The sequence below is a fragment of the Anopheles gambiae genome, chromosome 3 (assembly GCF_943734735.2).
Source record: "Anopheles gambiae chromosome 3, idAnoGambNW_F1_1, whole genome shotgun sequence".
Classification (NCBI taxonomy): domain Eukaryota; kingdom Metazoa; phylum Arthropoda; class Insecta; order Diptera; family Culicidae; genus Anopheles; species Anopheles gambiae.
In genome coordinates this window covers 36,290,053-36,312,817 of record NC_064602.1, presented here as the reverse complement: position 1 = coordinate 36,312,817, position 22,765 = coordinate 36,290,053, and the positions used below count along the sequence as shown (strand labels likewise).

At 43.9% G+C, this 22,765-nt stretch overlaps 2 protein-coding genes across 15 annotated transcripts in view; one reads left to right on the top strand and one right to left on the bottom strand.

Moving 5' to 3' along the window:
* The window catches only part of LOC1278948 (protein rolling stone), a 135,050-nt gene that overhangs the window by 102,152 nt on the left and 10,133 nt on the right, over positions 1-22,765 (bottom strand). The gene's annotated exons all lie outside the window — the stretch shown is intronic.
* LOC1278939 (uncharacterized) overlaps positions 1,082-22,765 on the top strand; it is a 72,451-nt gene continuing 50,767 nt past the window's right edge. For 6 of the 14 annotated variants that reach the window (XM_061653146.1, XM_061653144.1, XM_061653137.1 and 3 more), the window contains exon 1: positions 1,083-1,275. The gene's annotated coding sequence lies outside the window, so the exon portion shown is untranslated. Of the gene's footprint in view, positions 1,678-2,343; positions 2,878-19,227; positions 19,522-22,765 lie in introns of those variants that run through there. The other 8 variants (XM_061653150.1, XM_061653149.1, XM_061653140.1 and 5 more) reach the window with 7 other exon arrangements.

Here is a 22,765-nt window from a genome sequence, read left to right as displayed (position 1 = left end):
AACCGGATACCCGGGTATTTTTTTTAAATTAAAACTGAAATAACTTTTAATTCATGGCTTTTATTGACCTGAAATTTTCCGTAGCCTTCCAACTTTTAATTTCTGATTTTTTGGTGAATAATCTGTAATTTTAAACAGTCTCTAAGTATTTTATTTTGATTTTTTTAAACTTTACCACGTAAGTTGGCAACCAGCATACCCGTGTATTCCATACATTTTGTGTGGAGAATGACGTTTCTCTTCTTCCTCTTTTCGTATTGTGCTTATTTTCGAGTCAAATTCAAGCGATTCCAAATTTCAATTTGACCGTTAAATTTATCATAAAATGAAAAAAACTTAATGAATAAATGAAATAGAAGAGAATATATGGTCGAGATTACTTGCTTACAGCATTAAAATATAGAAAGCATTGTTTACCTATGAAAACCGTTAATTTTTTGCGTCAAAACGTGTGGAATACCCGGGTATGTCGGTTGCCAGCTTACGTATATTAATCTGGTTGCCAACTCTACGGTTAACAGTTCGTCCATACGGTTTGGCAACAAATGTTACAAATTTTCATAGGCCCGGGCCTTAGGGCCATTTTGACGTTACCTTTAGCTAATGGATGAAGATTTCCAATTCGTTTTATAAAAAAAAAACAAATTTATACAATTTTATAACTTAATTTACATTTTGTTTGTCTACCAAACATAAGCGTTATTTTTTTAGTTACGGTTTTTCGGTGTGTCTGGCAGCGGCCTTAAACTTTATTTTTGACTTTAAACAAAAAAAAGTACAGTCAGAATTCAATAGTTGAATGCTTTTTAGTTGGAATGCTTTTTAATTGAACGCCCGCTAGTTGGCTGATAGTTCAATTAAAAAGCATGCGTTTGTATTGGAAAACCGGTTTTTAAAAATTTCAAAAATCTCGACACATAGAAAAAACCACCATAACGAAAACTTAACAGATGAAATGTAACGCATTGTAACGCTCTTCAATTCGGTCCACAGCCGCCTTGACGTCAGTTGCTATAAAAACGGCATTTTTGCTCTTTGGGTTACCGATTCAGCCCTCAGCAGCTTTTGGGTGAGCCTCGCAATCGGTGTCAAATGCCGTTTGCTCAGTTCGTTGTGTGTTCCGCGGCCAATGCAAACGGAGACGGGCGATCGAGTGCTTCTGTGCGTTTTGCGGACGATTTTCTGATCCCTCCCGCGTACCCAATTATCGCGCAAGCATTTTGAGTTTGATTCCGCTGTGAATAGAGCAGATTCGATTCAATATCCATCGCACAGGTAACTATCGTTTGGCCCTCGAAAAAAAATCCCACTCCCAGTGGTGAAGTGTGCAAAAAAGTCGAAATATCAAATACCCACCACCTCATCAAACACCCCGTTTTGTTGTGCGCGGCCAAGGAAAAGAGAAGGGTGTAGCTGTGTGTTTCATCGCCTATGTGAGCCTGTGTACGTGTGTGAGTGTGTCTGTGTATTTTTCTAACGAAGCAAAAACAAATCCAAATCGCTCAACTCATCACTGAGCCCATCATCTGGTGGCCGTTTGGCCACTTTCCTCGGCGAAAAAGCTTTTCCTTTGCGGCGGCCACCCATTGCGACAGTTTCGGTGGTTTCTAGCATTTTCCCGTGTGTGCCTCCTCGGTGCCTGCTGCGATACGCGTTAATTCAGCCGTTCTCGAAAAGGTGCGTACGTGTGAGTGTATGTGTAACTGTGTGTGAGTGTGTGTGCGTTGACCACCAGTCTGCACAAGCAGACAACACGGCCGTCACAAAGGGTGATAGAAGGAAAATTCCCCAGTCGCTGCTACCATTCCCCCCATTAGCAAGAATGTGAGCGATAGATTTTTCCCAAAAGCAAAGAAAGCAACCCCCGACCCACCAACCTGTCTCTCTGCCTGGGTTGTCAGGGTTAGTCAGGGAGTAGGGATTTTCGAACGGGGTGGAAAAATCCACCAAGATAAGAACGAAGAACGAAGGCCTAGAAGCGCTGTGTGTGTGTGTGTGTGTGTGTACGTTGCGCAGTATGTGAAAAAGTACGTCTTTTCCGCAGCCTCTTCTCGGTGTGCTGTGCACTTTTCCTTTTCCTACAACCACATTACGACGCGAATGTCAAACAGGTCTCGTTGAATTTTGACAGTCGTCGTCGGTTCAAAACGCGAGCGAGAGAAAGAGAGAGCGAGCGAGAGGGTGAAAAAAAACAAACCAAAATAAAGAAAAATCCCTAGTGCGTGTGTGTGTGTGCGTGTACGTTGCCATAAAGTGTGTATGTGTATTCGTGCGTGTGTGTGCTTGTGTGTGTGCGTGTACGGAATTGTTCACTGAACATCGTCTTTTTGTTGTGATTCGTAGCGAAAGCCTCCCCTGCTCTCGGTCGTTCAACAAAAAAAAAAGAATGTTTTCTGCACAGTTTTACGTCTAATGCGTTCGCTCGCTCTCATCACTCGCCCGCCGACGGTGGTTGTGTAATGTTGCAATTGTAAACCCCCATTGCTACCACCCACAACAACAACAACGGTGCACAATGTTTGTTGGTGTTGGCTGCTGCGAACCACCATTTCGGCTGTGCCTGCTGATGATGCGGATGATGATGCCGATCAGCTGCAATCAATCGACGAGACTCGGCTAGTAGTTTTGTCTTCCCAATTTACTAATTGAGGCAGAGAAGCTTTCATATCAAACGAGTAGTAGGAGCAAGCCACGAACCCTACGTGCAGAGCGAAGCAGAACGGTAAAGCCTTCGATGATGACGACGACGGCGGCGACGGTTACCATAACAACGGGCGAATAATCGAATAAAAAATTTGATTACCATCCCTACAACAACAACAACTCTACATTAGCAAAAAAGGAGTGATAGAGAGAGAGAGCGAAAGAGCACAACGGGTAAGTGCATTGTATGGGGAGGCGAAAACAGCCTTGGCTTGTAGAATATCCAAGCAACCAGCCCCGCTTTTCCAATTCCACCCTCTTCCCCATACACCGTACACAATACACAGACACAGTTGGAAAGGGCATACACACACACACAGAGACGCACAAACACACAGGCAGGCCCAGTGGGGAGGGCTTTTCGCGAAAACCATTTATCGCTCAACAGCCAGTTATCGGTGCAATAACGAAATAAGCAACCAGGCAAAAGGGGGGAAGCAAAGAAGCACAAACGATCGTGGCGTGAAGGCAATGCACCACCGGACGGGCAAGGTAAACTAGTTGTGTAAACTAGCACTAGCAGCACCAGCAGCAGCAGCAGCAACAGTCGCCACTATCAACTGTGCTTTCCAGTGCACAGACAGACACAGAGGCTAACAACAGCAACACACAAACACCCGGGAGACGGCTCGAACGAGTCGCGTAAACAATATTATATTGATGATAAATGATGTGTTGTGAGCACAGCCAGCAGCATCCAAAATGGGTTGTTTGGCAGGGGGTGGCGCCCAGTGAAAGCAAGATGTGGAAATTTCGGTACGTTATGTGTAGTAAGTGCGATGTAGAAACGATGTACAGTGGGTTCACTAAATTGTTGATAATCTTTGTGCGTTTCTTCAGGGTAGCAGAGAAGCTATTTTTCGTTATTTATTGGTAACCTGGGAAGTGGAGAGAGCCCATTAGAGACTATTATTGCTGAAGAAAACTTAATTGTGCCCTCAAATTGTGGCACTTTTGTCCACTTAATTGTAGTCCATCAATTGTTTGACTTAATCAATTGTGTTGTTTTTTTTAAACATTTTGTCCAGAATAGAACAAACGAAATATAGTCAACTCTTTTTCTTATTTGAGAGACGATGGGACTGTCGAATAAGAGGGGGTTTCAAATTACAGAGGTTGAAAATGAATGAAAGGTCCATACAAACAAGAAAGAGACATAACATTTAGTATGCAGCCTTAACTGTTGCTATAGGAAACTGCGCACACAATTGCCAATTGGAGCATACATCATTCAATAACCATGGCAATACCATACACAAATAAGAGGGATACAGATTTCAGCGGTTTTCCAAATTAGAGGGTCAAAAATGCACTGGAAATCAGTGGAAAAAGTTCAAATAAGAGAGGTTTTTCAAATTGCAAAGGTGTCAAATCAGAGAGGGTTCACTGTATGAGAATTTTCAATAATTAAAAACTTTATCGATGCTCAGAAAAATTACCCTCTCTTTTAGCATCAAAGCTTTGAGTCAAACTTGAGTCAAAGCGAAAAAGTTGAGTGTACCATCAATTTAGTGAGCCACTGTATTTTTTGTGTGGCCTGGTTTTTACTCTGAAAATGATAAAGTATACGAGAGTGGACGGTTTTAAGAGAATAAGTTGTACCACACGAAACAACAAAAGCACAAGGTTGCTTGGATGCTGTTACAGCGAGGAGCTGCAACGAGCGAACGCTTCTGTTTTTTTTTTTGCCTCGGAGATGCAGCGGATAAGTGGAAAAGTTGTTAGAAGAAGGCAACGGGAACAGCATCTCCTTGGATTTTGGGCGAATATGCGGCGAAACAGCATAGGGAAAAAGAAGACAATTTTGCCAAGCAACAATTCATCTTGCACACACACACACACTCAACGACAAAAGAAACGACTGAAAAGCAGCTGAGCTACGATGAAGTCGTCTCCTCTGCGCAAACACTTGTTTTACGTAATGTCTGCGATTGCTCTTTCCCTTTCTCTCTTCTCTCTCCCTTTCTTTCTCTCTTTCTCTTTCTCTCTCTCTCTGTTGCTCGCGAAAAACAAATGATGCATTTTGGTTGTCGCGCTCCCCCGCGAGACGCTTTGTTATGCTGCGGGAGGGGTAATTCATTTAGACGGGCGACACGACGCTGCCGGTGGCGCTTTGTCATTGTGTCGATGAGGCAAAGTTTTTAAAATGTTCGTTTTTGTTTGTCTTCACTGTAGTAGTAGTAGTGTGTGTGTGTCCTCGGAATGTCGAGCAGTTGAATTTTTCGCACAGACAAGTCCCAAAAGAAGGACCCCTAGATTCCTCAATTATTCCGCGTGTTTCCGCGGTCGGTCGGCCGGCTTTGGAATGTTGTGTCTATTTTCTAAAAATATCACACACACACACACACACACACACACACACACACACCGGGGCGCGCAGTGTTCGACAGAAATGGTATTATGTGGCGCGGTTTTTGAATAATGGAGTTTGTGGTTTTTGGGTCGATTGATTTTTGTGTGTGTGTGTGTCACCTAGCGCGCGGAATATGATTTGAGTTTTTAAGGACAACACAAATTGAATTTACATACAACTATCGATTTTTCTTCCCTCCACTTTGCTACTAGAAACGAAACTGAGAGGGGTAGAAAGGGAAGGAATCTTATATTTAGACGCCTCTATTTATAATGCAAACTATTTCGGGGGACGCCAGACATTCGAAAACTTAAAAAAAACTAGTAGCCAATAAAACAAGACAAATGTACTCTTTCCCTTGCACCTGTCTACGGTGTTGTGTTTTGTGTGAGCCATAACGAACGTTGTGCTGAAAGGCCAAATAGTTCTGCGTTCCAATTCTCATATTTTAGCATCGAGTAAAAGCCTGAACTTGATATGCCTCATTTTGAAGGGAATTTGTATTGCATTTCTTATGTTAAAAGTCTCACTAATTACCTCTGAACTGCATAGCTTCCTCTTCTTCTTCTATTTGGCGTAAACGTCCTACGCGGACATGCCGGCCTATAAGGCTTTCGAGACTTAATTCATTACCACGCAACCGGATGATCAATCTTTGCTACGGGGGACGGTACATTTGGGGCTTGAACCCATGGCGGGCATGTTATTGAGTCGTTCGAGTTGACGACTATACCACGGGACCGCCCCCCTGCACAGCAGTATGGTGAAAAACGTTCTGTTTACTCGCTCACAGACAATTGCTATTTGCTGCAATGTTTGGTCCTTCGAACCGGATCGCTGCATAAGAATACAGCTTTGCAGGTTGGAGTGTTGTAATTTATTTTCCTTTTTTTATTTATTAATTATTTAATTTTCGTTTATGTTATTTTACTGTTCGAATCCAATTGTAGACCAAAGTTTATTGTTCCTGAATGAATCAGACTACAAAGTATTTAATGGAAGACATCTGGTCTAATGTATCAAGATAGGAGAGAAGCGCTTCCCAGTCCAAATCAATTTGTAACAATGTTTTCAAACAGCTTAAGAGCAAGTTTTCAATAGCTTAAGGCAGAAGTGCATTTTCCTTCGGTCTCTAGTTGAAGGGACAGCCGAAGATATCGCTTTTCGTTTCTAGATGCGCTCTCTTCAAAATGCCACGCTTATCAACCGCACGCTAGCTTGTAGATTCAACCACTCGTGGTTCCCACTGCTTCCCGGTACACTGCTCATCTCATCTGTACGTTTTCTAACACCACAACCCACGACAGCACAATCGTCGTAGCACCGCCTTTGTGCAGTGTTTTCGGAAAAAAATCAAAAGTCATTTCAACCCACACACGCCGGGTTTGCCTTTTTCCCGCCCCAGTTACAGAGTGGAAACGACTCTCAAGTGGGGTTTCGCGCACGGCTGCAGCACGGAATGCAACAATCAACAACTACTGTTGGCGCTCTTGGTTTGCCTGGTGGAAAATGCTTTTTCCAAGCCATCTGCGCCTCTGGAACAAAGAGTTCTGAAAATTATGCGGATGCCCCTTATCCCCCTCCCCCTACCCCCTCCCCCCTCCGTCTAATTTTGTATGTCTAAGGAATGCATTTCCGGGCCGGGGCTGTTGCGGCGGTCCCTAGTTAAACAGTGTGCAACATGCACATGCACATTTTCGGTTTCGGGCGCTGTTTCCGTGTTTGCAAAGCTGAAGATAAGAAAAAAAGGAAAAGCCACCATCAACACATTTGTGTTTGTGGTTTGAAAAAAGTGGATTTAATATATTTCAACTTTTCACTTTTTTTCCTGCACAACACGCGGCGGTCGCACGGATGGTAGCTGTAATCGATTTTCCTTTCGCTACAATTTAATCGTCTTTAGAGTGTGTGTTTAGATGCCACTGTGGGGAGGGAGCTTGAAAGGAATAATCATTTCCTCCGGGGTCCAGGGGGGGGGGGGGGGTAGTTTCCGGCGCTGAAGGGAGTCCCAGTTTCCAGTTTCGCAAACGAAAAGCGAACGAAGGATGTGTCTTTTTGCTGAAGAAATGCAATAAAGAACAGACCACACAAACACAAACACGCACACAGCACAGTGAGAATCAGCTCCTGATGTGATGCCCTTTTCCGCTGTGCGAGTTAACAGGATTTCCATGGAAATTAAATCGGGGATGCCGAAGAGAGAGAGCGAGAGAGCTCAAACTACCCCTCGTCCCATTCCGGTTGAAATGTGTGTAACATCTTCGGCAAACGGAATCGAAATGGCGACGGGCGAAGGGAAGAGGGAGGTGTAAGAGGGACAGTTCGTTGCACCGTTTATCAGTCAACTTCTACCAGCAACCTGCAGCAGTAGTCGTTGAACTCTCTTTTTCGCTCGTCGTTCGCTTTATTCATGCTTTCTCGTCTTGGCAGTTGAAAAACCACTTTCTTCGACTCGTCCTCCATTAGCAGCAGCAGCAGCACACACACACCTTGGGCCCTCCTATCACTGGAGTGATCCCTTGGTGGTGTTAGCTTACAGACTGCATTCCCGGGCACTTTAGGGTGCAGTGCAAGCAAAATGGTGCAAGAGTGACACTCGGCATGGCGCTTTGACGACCGCGTCCGTACAGGTTCATAGCACTCTTGCGAAACACGGGCACCACCAGCCAGCCAGCCCGCGCCAGCCCCCTGCCCTGTGTGACTTTGAACGGCAACACGATACCACCACCCGTCGTGTCCGTCCGTTGATTTGTCGTTAAGCGCCGTGGGAAATCGATCCCGCCGACGACTTCCCGACCGGAGCTTTTCACACAAACGCCACCCACCGTGTGAAGGTTTGGGAAGAAGAAAGGTGCTTCTTGTGTGTGTTAGATAAATGGTGGCAGGTTCGTTTTAGATACAATGTTTGATAAATGAACAAACAAACTTTTGAAGCTACCGTATTCTTTGATGATCCATTGAAGTGTGTCTTTGGATGCGTTTAAACTTACTTTTACGTGCAAATACAGATTACATCATAATATTAACAGATATTATAGCATTTTATCTCAAAATTAAGGGGAAACTGAGCTATTTCACATGGTTTTTGAATATACTAGTTAATCTGGCCCTGTTGCAGGGTTATGCAAGATAATTTTGGAGGTATTTAATAACTTTAGGATGCGTGCAAAGGATTTTCGGAAAGACGACGCAAATTTTAGGTGTCTTTTAACTCCCAGAGGCGGCCAATTAAAGTAGGACACCTGCATTCTTACTGTGCTGCTTCCTGGACAGGTCATAGTAGTGATGGGGAAAATGAAGTTTTCGTCGGAATCGATTCTGGCTAGCTCCGAAGTTTTCTGGACACGATTCCGGATAGTAGGTCCAGAATCAGTTTCGGCAATAGGCTCCGGAATTGGCTCTGGCTTCAATTCCGGAATCGGAATTGGCTCCGAAATCAGAATCGGCTTCGAAATCGGAATCGGTTTTGGCATCTCCATAAGAATAAGCGTTTGGGTCTAATGATGTTACGTATTGATAGCCTCAAAGAATCTAAATGTACTTGTAAACGATCCATTCTCATGCAGATTCCTGGACTGTTGTTGCTTCTGAAACTTCTTATTTTAATTCAAGAACTGTTTCTCATTCCGGATCTGATTTCATTTCTGGAGTACATGATTTCGTTACCGGAGTAAATTGCGATTCCCAACTCGAATCCTATTCCGGAGCAGACTCCGGAATCAGCTCCGGAGTCGGTTCCGAAATCGGCTCCGGAATAGATTCCGAAATCGGCTCCGGAGTCAGCTCCGGAATAGAAACCGATTCCAGCATCGGAATCGGCTCCGGAATTGATTCCGAACATGGAATCGAAATCGGGTAGGTCCGATTCCAAGCTTCCACCACTAGTTCATAGTACCATCTTTTGGAAAACTTTCCTCACCCGTCGTCGATGACATAGCTCTGTTTCAGCTAAAAGTTAGGCCCATATGTGGAAAAATCTCGAAAACCCATGGAAAAGCGTTGATCTACTGAATTCTGACAATATTTTTTTTATTATTATTCTCCTTGCTTTACCGCACGGCCAGACAGGGTGAAATATATAGCGAAATGAACTATTTGACAGGCGAAATATTTGACAGGTAAACATCTGGTTTCGAAAATCACTCAAAAAGAGTATCATCTTCTTAAGCGGAAAATTTGCCTATGGGAAGAAATGATGAATTGTTGAAAATTAAAGAAATACTTACCATTACTTTTTAATGAATTTAGTTGCGATTTTGTACACGTTATTTGTTTACATTGCACATCAGCTGGTTTCTGTGACCGCGCGGCTACATGAGGTGAAATATACAGCGAAATGAACTATTTGACAGGTGAAATATCTGACAGGTACAGCTAAAAGGTTGGGGGAGATACAACATCCGCTTTCGAAATTCTATTAAAAATAATGTCTTCTTAAGCAGAATATTCCCTATTTGGAAGAAATTTTGAACTGTTGACTGAAAATTGATGAAGTACTCGATATTGATGTTATTTAACGGATTTATTTACGATTTTGTGCACGTTATTTGTTTACATTGCACATCAGCTGGTTGCTGTGATGCTTTATCCGTCAGATATTTCACCTGTCAAATAGTTCATTTCGCTGTATATTTCACTTCATGTGGCCTCGCGGTGATGCATTATCTGCCAGATATTTCACCTGTCAAATAGTTCATTTCGCTGTATATTTCACCTCGTCTGGCGATTACAAAACAATCAAAATAAAGTTGGCGTTGCGTTTTCCATCACCGATGCTTGCCATTGTTTGGATCAAGATCTATTAAGTAGAACAGGTCGATGCAAAGCCCGTTGCTAGGTTGGCATTTTCTGCTCGCTTTTGACAGTTTCATGAAAAAGTGTTTACAAACAAACGACTAATAGTTAACGCGGAAAAGTGGACGAATTTACTATTAGGAAGATTATATTGGTTAAATTTCTTGCGGTCAATCACTTCTGGAGAATAAAGGAGAAGTAATTGCAGTTTACTCTGTATTCAGAAACATTGATAACCTTTTTGATTGTTTGCCTTTCCGTGACCACGAATCACTACCGTTTGCAACGGTCCTGCTGGAAGAACGAAAAGTTTAGCAGGTATAAAACATTATACATGCCGTCATTATGTACATTATGCAAACCGTCCTTTGCTGATTAACCGGGAACGAATGATAAATGAGATCCTTGGATTGTATCAGCCATGTAATATTCTAATTTTATTCTAATTCTTGTGATATTCCAAAAGGAAATAAGTGCAGAATGCTGAACAAAACTCTCATTCACTCCATAGCAACGTCCATCGCTAAACATAAACAATGTTCACTTTAACTGTCAAAAACTTTCCATGGCTTTCTGTCAATTTACTCTAAACGTCTCGACCTGTTCTCTTTAAAAGACTTTAGTTTGGATGTCAGCTAAGCAAAAAATCATCCAAGTTATCACTGGAAAGTAACGCTGATCAGCTTTTAGTAGAATTTTCTTATAGAGAAGAAATTTCTTCTTTTACTGCCAACAAATTCAAAATGCTGGCATTTTAGTGCAACTAAAGCATGCTTTCTTCAACAACGAGACACGTTTCTGTACTTGTTGCACCCTTTTTATGCTGCTGCCACTGCATGAACCAACCACTCACCGTAATACGATAATGCATCGCCTTTTCGGTCGTATCAGCACAATCGTTCCTTTTTGGCATTGTTGCTCTCTCTCTCTCGCTGCTGCTCCTGTGTGGCGTGTCCTGCATTCTCTGCTACAGCTGCTGCTGTGAGCCTGCAATTGTGCAACAATAAGTGGATTAGCTTGCCCCATTGGAATGTGCACCACATGGACCCCATGGAAAGTGTTTCATTCCACCACACCCGGCCAGGCCGGTAGCGGACAAGAAAAATGAGATTAAATTACATACAATCAGCAGCAGCGCATATGCAACATTATGTGCGATGGATGAGTGGACCGGTCCCCCAGAAGCAGGAGAGACAGGTGTGTGTGTGCAGGTTCGATTGCCCGCCGCCTAGCCTTGGAAAGGGACAGTTTATGTGTTTTACCACCCCAGACTCAGCATTGTTGTCCATGGCGTGGTGCTGCACAAAGTAAAATTTGCTGGTCGTCTTGAAGCTGGGACAAGCAACAAAAGAACCACCAGTTCCACATTCGCTTTTTTCGGGGTTCGGGCTCGTCAAACAAGTTTTTTTTTTGGTTGAAGTGTGTCGTTCGTCGTCTATTTCAGACACACGTACCTTTGGGGAGTTATCTTTTTTATGTTTGCAGCGCTACAACTTTGCTGCGTGTTGGTTAACTTTACAACCTTCTTCTTGTTGCGTTCTTAAGCAATACTTTGTGCAGCAAAGCAATACCGGTTTTGTTCGATACGCCACGGCGTGTCTTTTCCTGTCTTCGTTTTGCCTTTTTTGTCAGTTTTCTGCTGTTGCTTGGGTGGCACAATTTGACACAAAGTTTGCCAAACACATTCTGGTATGGGTGTGTGGTGTAGTTTTGCTCCGAACCGATTGACTTCATTTTCTACCGATGATGCAATGCCCGGGGAAGCTTTTCGACCTGGGGTTTTGTTGGTACGAAAACGAAACGAAAAAAAAACAAATCAAAAGGCAAGCCAAAATGACACCAAATAAAGAATTAAAAGACACAGTGCGGTTGGTCAGAAGGGGGAAGCTGTGGTGTGTTGCGATGGTTGTCCGTGTATCACCCAAGCGCACGATTCGCGACTAGTTGGGCGTCTTCTTTCGATTGTTCGTTTGTTCTTCTAACGGTCAAACAAATTGTTTTTTTTTTCTTCCTAAAACAAGTTCTACACGGGAAGAACGTTTTAGTGTCCGGCATTGAACACTCCTCCAACCCTTCCTTTAACCTCCACCCTCATGGGGGGAAAACATGGCGCGGAAGCAACTTGGTGATGATTGCTTTTTTGGGCATTCGGGTGGAAAAGTTAGCTCTCTCGGCCTGGATTTCTCGTGAAAATGCATAAAAACAAACCCGTTTGTCCAAAAATCCAACGTTTCGATGGTTCTCCTGGGACAACTTTTGATCGTGCTCAAGGTAATATTATGTCCATCCCTGTCTCCGTTCTTCAAAAAAAAAGGAAAGAAGTTCTCTTTTTCCACCGTCAAGCAGAATTTCATTTAGTGTGTGTGTGTTTGTGTGTTCTGAGCAAATGGGGAATAGGGTTTTCGTTTGGCGTCTCCATTATTAACCGGCTCTCAGCTGGTCAGCTTTTTTCTCCACGTTTTGGCTTATGAAGGCCTTTGAAGGACAGCAAAAAAAACAATACTGACCCAACCTTTTCGAGCGGACTTGGTTTGGCTTGAGCATTTGTGTGTGTGTCTGTTTTTTGTTTTGGGTCCCCCAGTATATCCGGTTCGTTTGTTTTGATTCGATTTGTCCGAGACGTTTTAACGTGAGCAGGAATTTAATTTCCTGCCCGGGAGGTAATTTGATTTCATTATTTAAAAGCTACAACTTTTAAATGTTTTTTACTGTATGCTTCTCTGTGGTTGGCTTGGCTTTCATGTTTTTTTTTGTTATTAAATTGTTAATTGTTTTTGAAACGTTCTAATTCGTTGTGAAGGGTCACGGCAGACTTTCGGAAGAAAAGAAAGATAAGCAGGACCACTTTAAATTGATAAACAGAGTGACTTCTAGTCCTGGTTTGGTAGCCTTTTCATGATTGTATAGATTTTCGACAATTTCTGAGCTATTTTTATATTTTAAGGCACAATTTCAACATCTTTTTATTGCAAAATCTTAAAAAATATATCTTCAAACGATCAAAGAGTTACTCAATCACCAATTCCATTCATTCTTCACTCCTATTGCTATAATAAGCCGGCTAAATAGTCCCATTTGTTGATATGATACTGCCCATTATATGCCTTGTGTAGTGTGTGTGCACATGACACTAATGGGCAGGTTGCTGGGTGGTCAACTGGAGGGCAAGAAAAGAAGCATAAAAAAACATCGTACTCCGAACGATTAGTGCTCATTTATTCCAATTCGTTTCGAACAAATACACCGAGCACAACGCCCCGATCGACACTGCAACGGCGGCTTTAATTAGTCGAAGAAAGTGAAGCTACACAGTAAACCCCGAGCAAAAGCTGCGCGGGCGGCAACAATTAGCCAACGCCGAGTGGTGGGTTGGGTTGTGGGTGCTCGTTTGGAACGTTTATGCTGAGGAAGAAAAGCAGGCAAAAAACTAGGCACTTTCGTTGGTCCTATCTTGCTAATTCCATTTTGCTGTGTTGGCATACAAAAACTTTATTCCAATCAACAAAACTAGCACATTTGCTTCCTGCTCAGTGTCGTTTAGTTTAAGGCATGCTAAATGTTGCCTTTTTATTTTGTTAATTATTTTCTTTGTTCTCAGTTTCTGTACTTTTGGGTGAGAAATTCAAAAGGTTACAAAGTTCGGATGCAAGTTTTTCATGAACACCACCCCTAAAACAATCGTTCATACAGCACTTTTTGCGTCTAAGCACATCTTTTTGTGTGTGTGTGTGTTTTTTTTTGTCTAACGAAACAATATTTTTCAATTTACTAGAGTGCGTCATTCAACCTTGTCAAGAGCAGAAACGACACACACGAGCGACACATTTCCCTTATCGTGTCGTTCCATTTCCTTGTGTGGATTTCTTTCATCTCGCACAAAAAGGAAAACGACCCCCGTGCGCGATAAGTGACAGCGAAATGCTCGTTTTTAAGGTGTTCTTTTTTCTTACCCAAACAGTTGCCCACAAATGATAAAAGGGTGTAATATATTTTACAGATGGGGCGGGGTGTTTTGTCTGCGAGGTCTTCTTATTTTTCGGTCTGGCTTGAATGATTTGCAGCTTGGTAAAACAATTTGCCATTTTGTTTTGTAAAATGTTTCCAAATTGGAGCATTGAGGTTCGTCTCTTACACCCCGTTTTGCCTTATTTTGCTCTTTTTCCTTTCTCTAGGGAGCCAAAGAAGACAGTGTTGTCCTTGGCTGCAGCGAGCTCCACAAGGCCCTACACGATAAACGCGTTTATTGTTGGACTATATTGGGCTTTCGGGTGCGCTGTTGTGGCTGCTCTTGTAAAACCATCCGGCTAGTGCGCCGAACGGGTTTGACGAAAAGTGACGAAAACCGGTCAATAATGATGCGTTGCGGCTGCTTCGCCTCGAAACAAAGTGGATAATTGGCCCCTACGGGCTGAGCGCCAGTGGCAGTAGTGCGCGACCATTAGCGTTTGATTGTTTGCTCTTGTTGGGGATTTTTGTCTTTTGTGTGTGTGTGTTATTGTTTTGTTTCTGGTTGAATATGTGGTTTAACTATTTCGGCATTTTCTCAGGAGCTTTTTTGCTAGAATGAATGACTTTTAATGACTTATACGGGCGACTCTGTTTAATGTCAACGCTGATGATCGAATGCTTCGGTTCGGTTTATTGACTCTTTTCCTTCGCTCTTTTTCCAATATTCCTATTGGACATATTTTACCCTGTTTTAATCCCCAAAATGGGAATCAATCTGTGAACCGCAACGAGGTCTTGTTGGAATCTGTGCCAACAAAAAAAAAGGCAAAACCTTTTGCAATCTTACAACCGACACATAACAAACCTTCCCGCACCGACATGATTTAACCCAAAACGTGTTACATAAAATATTCATTACCAACCCCATGCACAAACCATTCTTACCGCACAAAAGCGGTGGTATAAAATATACATTCCTAAATTTGTCTCACATCGTAACCGCTTTAGTTGCTGGCGTGCGTGCGTGTGCGTACCTCTTAAAGGAGCGAGTTCCCGCCCCATCTCGGCTGTGATGCTGATTTGTGCTCGAAAAAGGCCACAAAACATGACACAATCCAGAAGAAATAGCCGCATCTTCTTCCTTCCAGCACAAGTCAGTTCAGACATAATGCTGTTGATGTGTATGTGTATGTTATGCTTCATTCGCTTTTTGCACGATGCTACAGACGACAAGCGACGAAACGGTCCCCCGAAATGTTCATTAAACTTTACACCCCCCTTTTAGAGGCTCCACTGTGCGCTCTGGTGTGGTGTCCAATAAGATTTACTTGCGGGAGCGACTTGATTTGAAGTGAAAAGAAGATGGTGAACGTTGAGAGGAGTTTTGGGGAATACCCACTCCCGGTACGAAATGCTCTCGGTACAGATAATTTATTAATGGTCCGTTAGTAGCTTGCGGGCCAAAACTTCCACCTCTCTCTCTGCCACTCTGCTAATGCCGATGATGATGATGATGATGCAACAGAATGCAGAATGAGTGTTTTCTCAGACACTCTCAAACCTACATGGTTTGTGGGCTTTTTGCTTCAAAATTGTCCCGTGCCGACGTGAAAATGTGTTTCCAGTAGTGGGGCCGTGCCGACTTGCTCTTGTCTTGGGCTTGCTTTGCTGGAGCGTTGGTATCATAATCGATTTGTGAAACTTTGATGGTCCCTCCCGTGCTTGTGGAGTGTCTGTGTGGAGAGGTGCAAAATGGATATGATGATGTGCTGATGCTGCTACCGTTAGTTCACCCACATCGTTTCCATGTTTCTACAATTTGAAGGAAAATGGAAAGAACAGCTTCTGGGTAAATACTGATAAAAAGGGTAAAGGAATGAGTGTAGGAGTTGCTGATTCCTTCCGGAGTGATGAAACGAAGGTTCTATCCTCCTTTTGGGGCAAGATTTTTGTTTAAAATTCACATTTTGAATGCACATTAAAATTCAAAATTCATTTCGTTTTTATTCAAAACGGAAACGAACGCTTCCCCGAACGATTGCGCCAAATCATTAAGAATGCATTATTGCAGCTTCATAAAACTATTTATAATTACAACGAATCTCGTAAGCTTCTCCAGCTGTACTTGGCAAAGTGTCACTGCATCCGGTTCCCTCCATTGATTTGGCTCGCACTGCTTTTTGGCTACATGGCTCCATCGTTTGTCCAAACAGCAGAAGAACTCCCGTGCCTGGTTTCTTCTTGCTTCCGTGCCCCGGTGACCCCGTTTCGCGCGCACAATCTTACACCGTATTGATTGGTGGCCGCGCCCGACACCACAGCCCGTTGACCACACGTTCCCGGGCGATCTTCCGGGCGTCCGAGTGTTTGTGTGCTCGTTCGCTTCGTGTTTTTTTTTCGGTCTTTTTCGGTAGGCGCATGGTGCTTCGGTCGGTTTCACCCGCTTCAATGTCATTCTAACGGATAACACCCCAACGGCGGCGGCGGCAGCGGTATGATGATGATCATCATCCAACGATATCCAACGTTCGCTCTTTCTCTTCTTTGTTCGTATAAGGCAAATAGCATCGGTCAAGCTCTACAAATGGTGGCCATGTTGGCGATTGTGTTCGAAAGCTGTGTTGTTCGGTTTGGCCTACATAAAGGGGACGGACCGCACCGCAAACCCATATCGACTTTTCGGTCGGCGTCAGTTCTTACGCGGTTCGATACAAAGCGAGACCAGCAGCAAACGGCAGCGGGGGGCATGATCGACTCGTCAGATCCCAAGCCACGGGACGGAAGAATTTCATTAAAAAATACACACACTCACCCGTGTGGGCCCGTATTGGGGCCGCCTGTATGGTGTGCAGTGCTGTTTGAAACTCCAGTCTACTTTTTTTTAATCTCTTGCCTTTCTAGCCCAAAATGTTGTCCCAGCCCGCGGGTGTTCTAGCCGCCCAAGTTCAATCGCATTTCAGGGTCGTGCACGGTTGGTTTTGGTTTAAAGAGCCCAGCCCCCCGTATGGCGGTATTTGGCCAACGTGCGCCAACCAAGGTTGAGAAGGGCCTGGGCCTCCGTGTGTGGAGGCGCGTTGATGCTGGCGCAAATGTTTACAATTCTTTTAATGTACTTTTTATTGCTCGACGCTCCGATGCGGCGGTGGTTTTTGGGGGGCATCTGTTTATGGTTGCCCCGGGCCGGCTCTGGTAGGATGGATAATTCCAGCCCGTGGCATGGTATGTGGAATGGGAAGGGAAGACGACTTTGCACAGATTTTGTATCGCATGGGTGTAATTTTAAAACGGTCTGGAGAATGGTTTAGCAATGTCAGGAATCTCTAAGCCATAAAAAGGATTTGTTGGGCAGTAAACGAGACACGGAACGTACTCCTGCTGGAGAGTATTTAAACAATTGCCGTTTGTTTGGTTTATTTCATTTTAACGACTTGCGGCTTGTTCGTTGTTCTAGGAACAAATACAAGCTTACAGAAAGTTGTAAACAAAACGAAAAACAATTAACATTTGGTATTAACAGGTATGTTTTACTCAATGCGAAATTACATCAAAACATTGTTAAAATGTGTATGCTAGACAGGGTTCAAGAAGAAGACAATAAAAATGCAATAACTTACAAACAACAAATATAACACCAAACACAAATAGGAAAAGTAAAACGAACAAACATAACTAATGAAAAATAAACTAAAAAAAGTTTGCTCTGTAAATAGCAAATACTTCATTACAACAATGTAAAACAAACAGGTAAACAAAATAAAACAAACAAACATAACTATTGAAAAAGGAATGAACAAATGTGTAGACGTACAAATGGCTAATATAGCACCAACAATATAGAATAAGCAGCAGAAAACAACACAAAACAAGCAAACATATCTATTGAAAAAAGGACTAAAATAAGACACAGATGTTTACGAAACTAGTAACAAGTATTAGAAACAAAAACAAACTCCACATCATGTACAAGATTGAGACATTAACACACTTATATTATAGATACAGTACAAATATAAGTAACATTTGAAGTTAAACAATCAAGAATGAAACTAAATGCTCAAAATATGTAAATTTACAGTTATTGATGGTGTTCAAAGATTTGAAATATGTTCTCGCTGCACGTTTCCTCTACCAGAAAATGTATTGAAACTGTCATGATACTTCTTTCACACACACGTCGAATGTGGACGGAGACATTTCTCCATCAAATTCCAAGCAAATTGCTCGCATTATTGTTGTCCGATATCGTTCAAGCAAACCGATGAACCGACGCACATGCACGTAGAAGCTTGAAATCGTTTTTATTTTGTTGCCTTTGCCCAGGAAATAGTTATATCCGTGGGTGGAAAAAAGCCCGTATCAGTGCTACTGGATCAGTTCCCCAGTCCACCAGCGGCACCAGCTGCTACTGGCGCCATTCCGCCCCGGGGGAACACAGTTTCACTATTGAGTTTCCGTTGTTGGCGCGTAGGAGGCGCAATACTGCACGCATTATTTGACCGCGGAAACCGCCCGCGCCCACGCATACGGACGAAAAATCCGGTCTGCCTGTGTTGTTGAATATTGCTTTGCCACGCAACGATGAACCGCTGAGTGACTGCATCCTGTCAAAAGCAAAGTCCTTCTCCCTTCCAAACCCACACACACAGCGGAGAGGACACGATCCCCAAAACATTCTTGGGAAAGCGTTTGGGGCGTTGTCGTGCACACGTCTCGGAACACGTGCTCCACAGCCGACGACGACGCATCCCGGCGATAACGTTCGAGTTCAGGCATGGTTCAGTGGTTCGTGGGAATAATATCGATCTTCAGCTGTCAGGAACCGTGGTAGGAAGGGCGACGTGAGATCCTAATTGAGGATAAGCCGCCTCCTAGTACGTCCTGTCAAGTGGGGGAAACACAAACCATGTTAAGGCATTCTTGATGTTGATGACTCTTTCTCTCGCATACACTCTCGCCCCAGCCCAAACCAAACCCCGCAAAAAAAACGCGACTCAAGGTTACCCCCATTGAGAGAAATCGCATATCCACCAACCTTAGGCAATGGTGGGGCGGACAGAGGAACAGGATTCTTTCACAAAGCATATTCCCGTCACCAAAAGACGCCCACGGAGAATCGGACTCCACTTTACGCGTCTCCCTTGTCTCGGGACTCTCCGGGCGTCCAATGTCGCTCGGAGAGAAAGACGCCCGTCCCGACGCATCCAGACGGGATATCGCATGTGTGTTGGCGCATGTGCAGGTGCAGCGTCCGAGCGGCTCCGAGCGACGACGTGTTTGATTGAGGAAAAGCGCGTCCGATGCTCTCCCGATGGCAAAACACACACATATACACGCATGTGACCGTCAAAAGAAAATTGCTCTCTTTATGTAACGGGCTGCGAGCAAAGTTCACCAAGGTTTTTAGGGACGAGAAACATTCATTCAACTCCACCAGTACGGTCAGTCGGCTCTCGGCAACCAGCCAGACGGTGTTGTTGCAGCTCTCGGCAGCAGTGGTCGGTGCTTCGTTTAGCACTGGGTCTGACGGGTGCGTCTGCTGGCAAACCGAGCGAAGCGAGCGTTACAACGTGCGTTTAGTGTCCTCCCCATCGGCCTGCCGACCAGGGACCTTGTGAGTGTTTCGTGCGGTTTTGCACTCACGGAAGTGTTGATAAAAGTGGAACTCCGGAAGACAACCGAAAACCACCCCACACATGGTGGGTGCAGCAAGGGTACAATCAGAGGTACGGGAAGGAGAAGAAGGTTCGTTGTTACGTAAAGTGACTCCCTTTTTCCTCACGGAGCAGGTGTGTGTGTACTTCGTTGGGTTCGTACTACCGCTGCTCACGTTCGTCTGGAGTGTGGAGTGTGCGGTTGTGTTGTTTCGTGACTTTTTGCAAGGCCACGGTTGAGCGCGGTGCGACCTCATCGGCTTCCGAAAAGACCGAGTAGTTGTTGAGTTGTGGTGCATGCAGAAAACCGCCCATGCAAAATCGAATTATCGGTTTTCGGGGGGAGTGGAAGTTGTTTTAAGTAGTTTCAAGTTTCGCGTGCTCCACGCGGTCGGTAAGTGTTTCCTGAAGAAATATACCCGCACAACCACAAGTTGCCCAAACTATCAGTGGAGGTTCAAGGTCCTTAAAAGGGGACTCGACATCGCGTAGTTTGAATGCAAATTTAGCTTCTATACTCTCCAGAGGGTCATACAACTAGTACCTAGTACCTGCTGTGTTTCTTCATCTGCATTCGCCCAGCAACATAACACAAACCAGAGTCGCGTCCGTCGCGTACCATCTGCTTAACGACCAACTGGCGTGTGGTGTCTTTGTTAGCCTCCATGGGTTTGGCGTGGCATTGTAAATATCAACAGTTCGGTCGTTACGGTTTCCTTTTTCAGGGTGGACGGACGGACCGGGGCTGTTGTTATGCCAGTTGCTGGTGGTTATGGATACCGTCCCCTTGCCTTATTGCAGCCGCTGTAAATGTGGTGCATATATTGGTGGGCTACTTTGCTTTGTTAGCACCGCAAAAACAATAAATTAAAGGATGAACTAAGAGAAGCATATTAGGTAATGCTTTAATGACTGTTTTTGATGAAGTTGAGCGTGAAGAATTAGGGAAATTTTGGACAATTTGCATCATAAGGAAGTATCATTCATAAAACAAAACCCACATTATGCTGATCTCGTTACGTGGAGCTCGATAGTGTCGCAAGTAAGTGCAATTGCTTACACATCGGAGGTTGTGGAACAGAATCTCGATTCGATCTAGAAATGAGATCGTCAACTTAATCGTGTTTTTCATTGTTCTCGTCGTATGTTGGATCTCGTCAAACACAATTTATGAAATGGAGTAGCACAAAATTCAAAATATGTGTTTTTGTGTTATCTTTTATCATCATATATTGCTACAAATCAAGCCATTTCACTACTCATGTTTACGATCATCGAGTGAATATGTTTTCAGATACAATGTGCCGTACCGTTCCATGTACACAGCCACACATATCAGCTACCATTTTCTATTGCTGATTTTCTTGAGGGAAAGTCTCTCCATATCACTTTTCTTTCACGATTCTGTCCAAACATGCCCATTCGCCGACGCCGCAGCCGCGCTCCCTCCCATACGCTTTGTTTTGTTTGTGCTTTGTTTGTGCTTGTTTTTCGCACCGCAAACTTGGAAAGTAAATTGGCCACAGCCCTCCCCGCCTGCCATCCTTCCTTCCGCTTCATTTCGGGAGCGTGTGCTGCCTTGTGCGAAGATTGTACAAACCAATTGACCCAGAAAAAAGCGCACTGAACCTCGGCTTCTAGATCGGCTGGCGTGTAATCGGCGTGATCTTTTGCACACAAGCAGAGAGGGGCAAGCAGAATGGGCAGACGGGGCCGTTTTTGGCGTTATCAGTTTTGCTGTGCGTTTTCCACGCTTCACGGCTTTTTTTCTTGTTTTTTATTACGCACAGCAGATAAGCATAACGGTGCGATTTTCGCCGGCATGCTATCTCCTCGAGTGGTTGGATTGCGTGTGTTTGTGTGTTTGAATTGTGCTCTACCAAACCCAAAAAAAAAAAAACCCTCATGCCTCCGGTACCGTAACACACATACACAGCACCTGCCGCCACTTCCTATCATCCGGCTCCGGAGGCTCTTTATCAACGGGTGGTTGAAATGATCTTCCTATAGAGAAACGAAAAAAAAACACGATCGAGATCATCCGCTATACCACGTTTGCTGTCCCTGGTGGTGGCAGCAGTAGCATGGAACGAAGCGCGGCAAATCGTTGGATCATCGAAGTTCAAGTACAATGCGTACATACGTGTGTGTGTACATATGATTATGACGGAACCATTGGCCCCTTGGCTGACCTCGCAATGGTTCGCGGCTGGGCGGCAGGGAAAACTCCCACTTTCTTCACCGCGGTCTGCATTTGAAAACAAAGTGGGTTTGATGTGGGTTGCCAGGTCAGGTTCTCCTCCTGCAGTGCACTGGAAAGCGCCATTCCCCCCTGGCCCTTCAATGGCCGAGTGAAAAGACCTTTAAATGAATTCCCCTTCTGCGTGTTTCGTGTGTTTAAAGCGCTCCTGCTGCTGGCCGTTATAGGCAACGGGTGTGTAACGCGCAAAGAATGGCTGCCCTAATACGGTACGCCATAGAAGAAAATGAAATAAAGGGCAACCAAACAGATGCTCCAAATTTCTTCAAATAAACAATCGAAATCGCCTCCTGCTACGCTGGAAAAGAAAAAATCCAAACCCAATAATCAAGCCGGGTGCCGCGGATGTTGTCTTAGCTGCCAGAAGTTGATTGGGCTCGATTGTTGCGAGTGGTTGTGAATAGAAAAGAAACTCTAATTTAACCCTGCTGTTAGAGGGGGAGAGAGAACCGGTTGCGACCGATCAAACAGGTGGTTCTCGATTAGTAATTATTTAATCGAAAACTAGTACAAAACGAGGTGTGGAAAACGAGCACGAGGGCACACCGAACAGCAGTTGGGGGTTGTCTGGTGCTCGTTGTCTGTTTCTGTTCCTCGGAGGAAATGTTAAATGGCACAGGATAGCGAGAGGGGTTTTATTGTTATAGAAGCAAATTGGGTTGCAAAATACCTAATGGAATAAAGTAGTTTTGTAGTTACAAAGAACAAATTTGGAACATACATTTTTCAAGCAAATTAAATCAAATAATGAAAGAGAATAGGACAAAAATAAGAATACAAACACAGGAGATAAAAGACCATTAAACAAAAGAAAATTAAAGAGCAAAGATAATTACAGTAAAAACAAATGACAAATGAAATTTAAAAAAAAACTAAATGGTCATAAAATTGATTAAAAATAGAACACACAGCACCGAATCCAATTGGGAGTCTAATTGGAAACACTTTCTGGCTGTACATTCTTCAAAACACCATTCACAGCGAATTAATCTTAGCCCTTCGAAGCTCTTCATTGGCCGGCGCTCGACGAGAGCCACCACCACTTCTTCAGCTTGA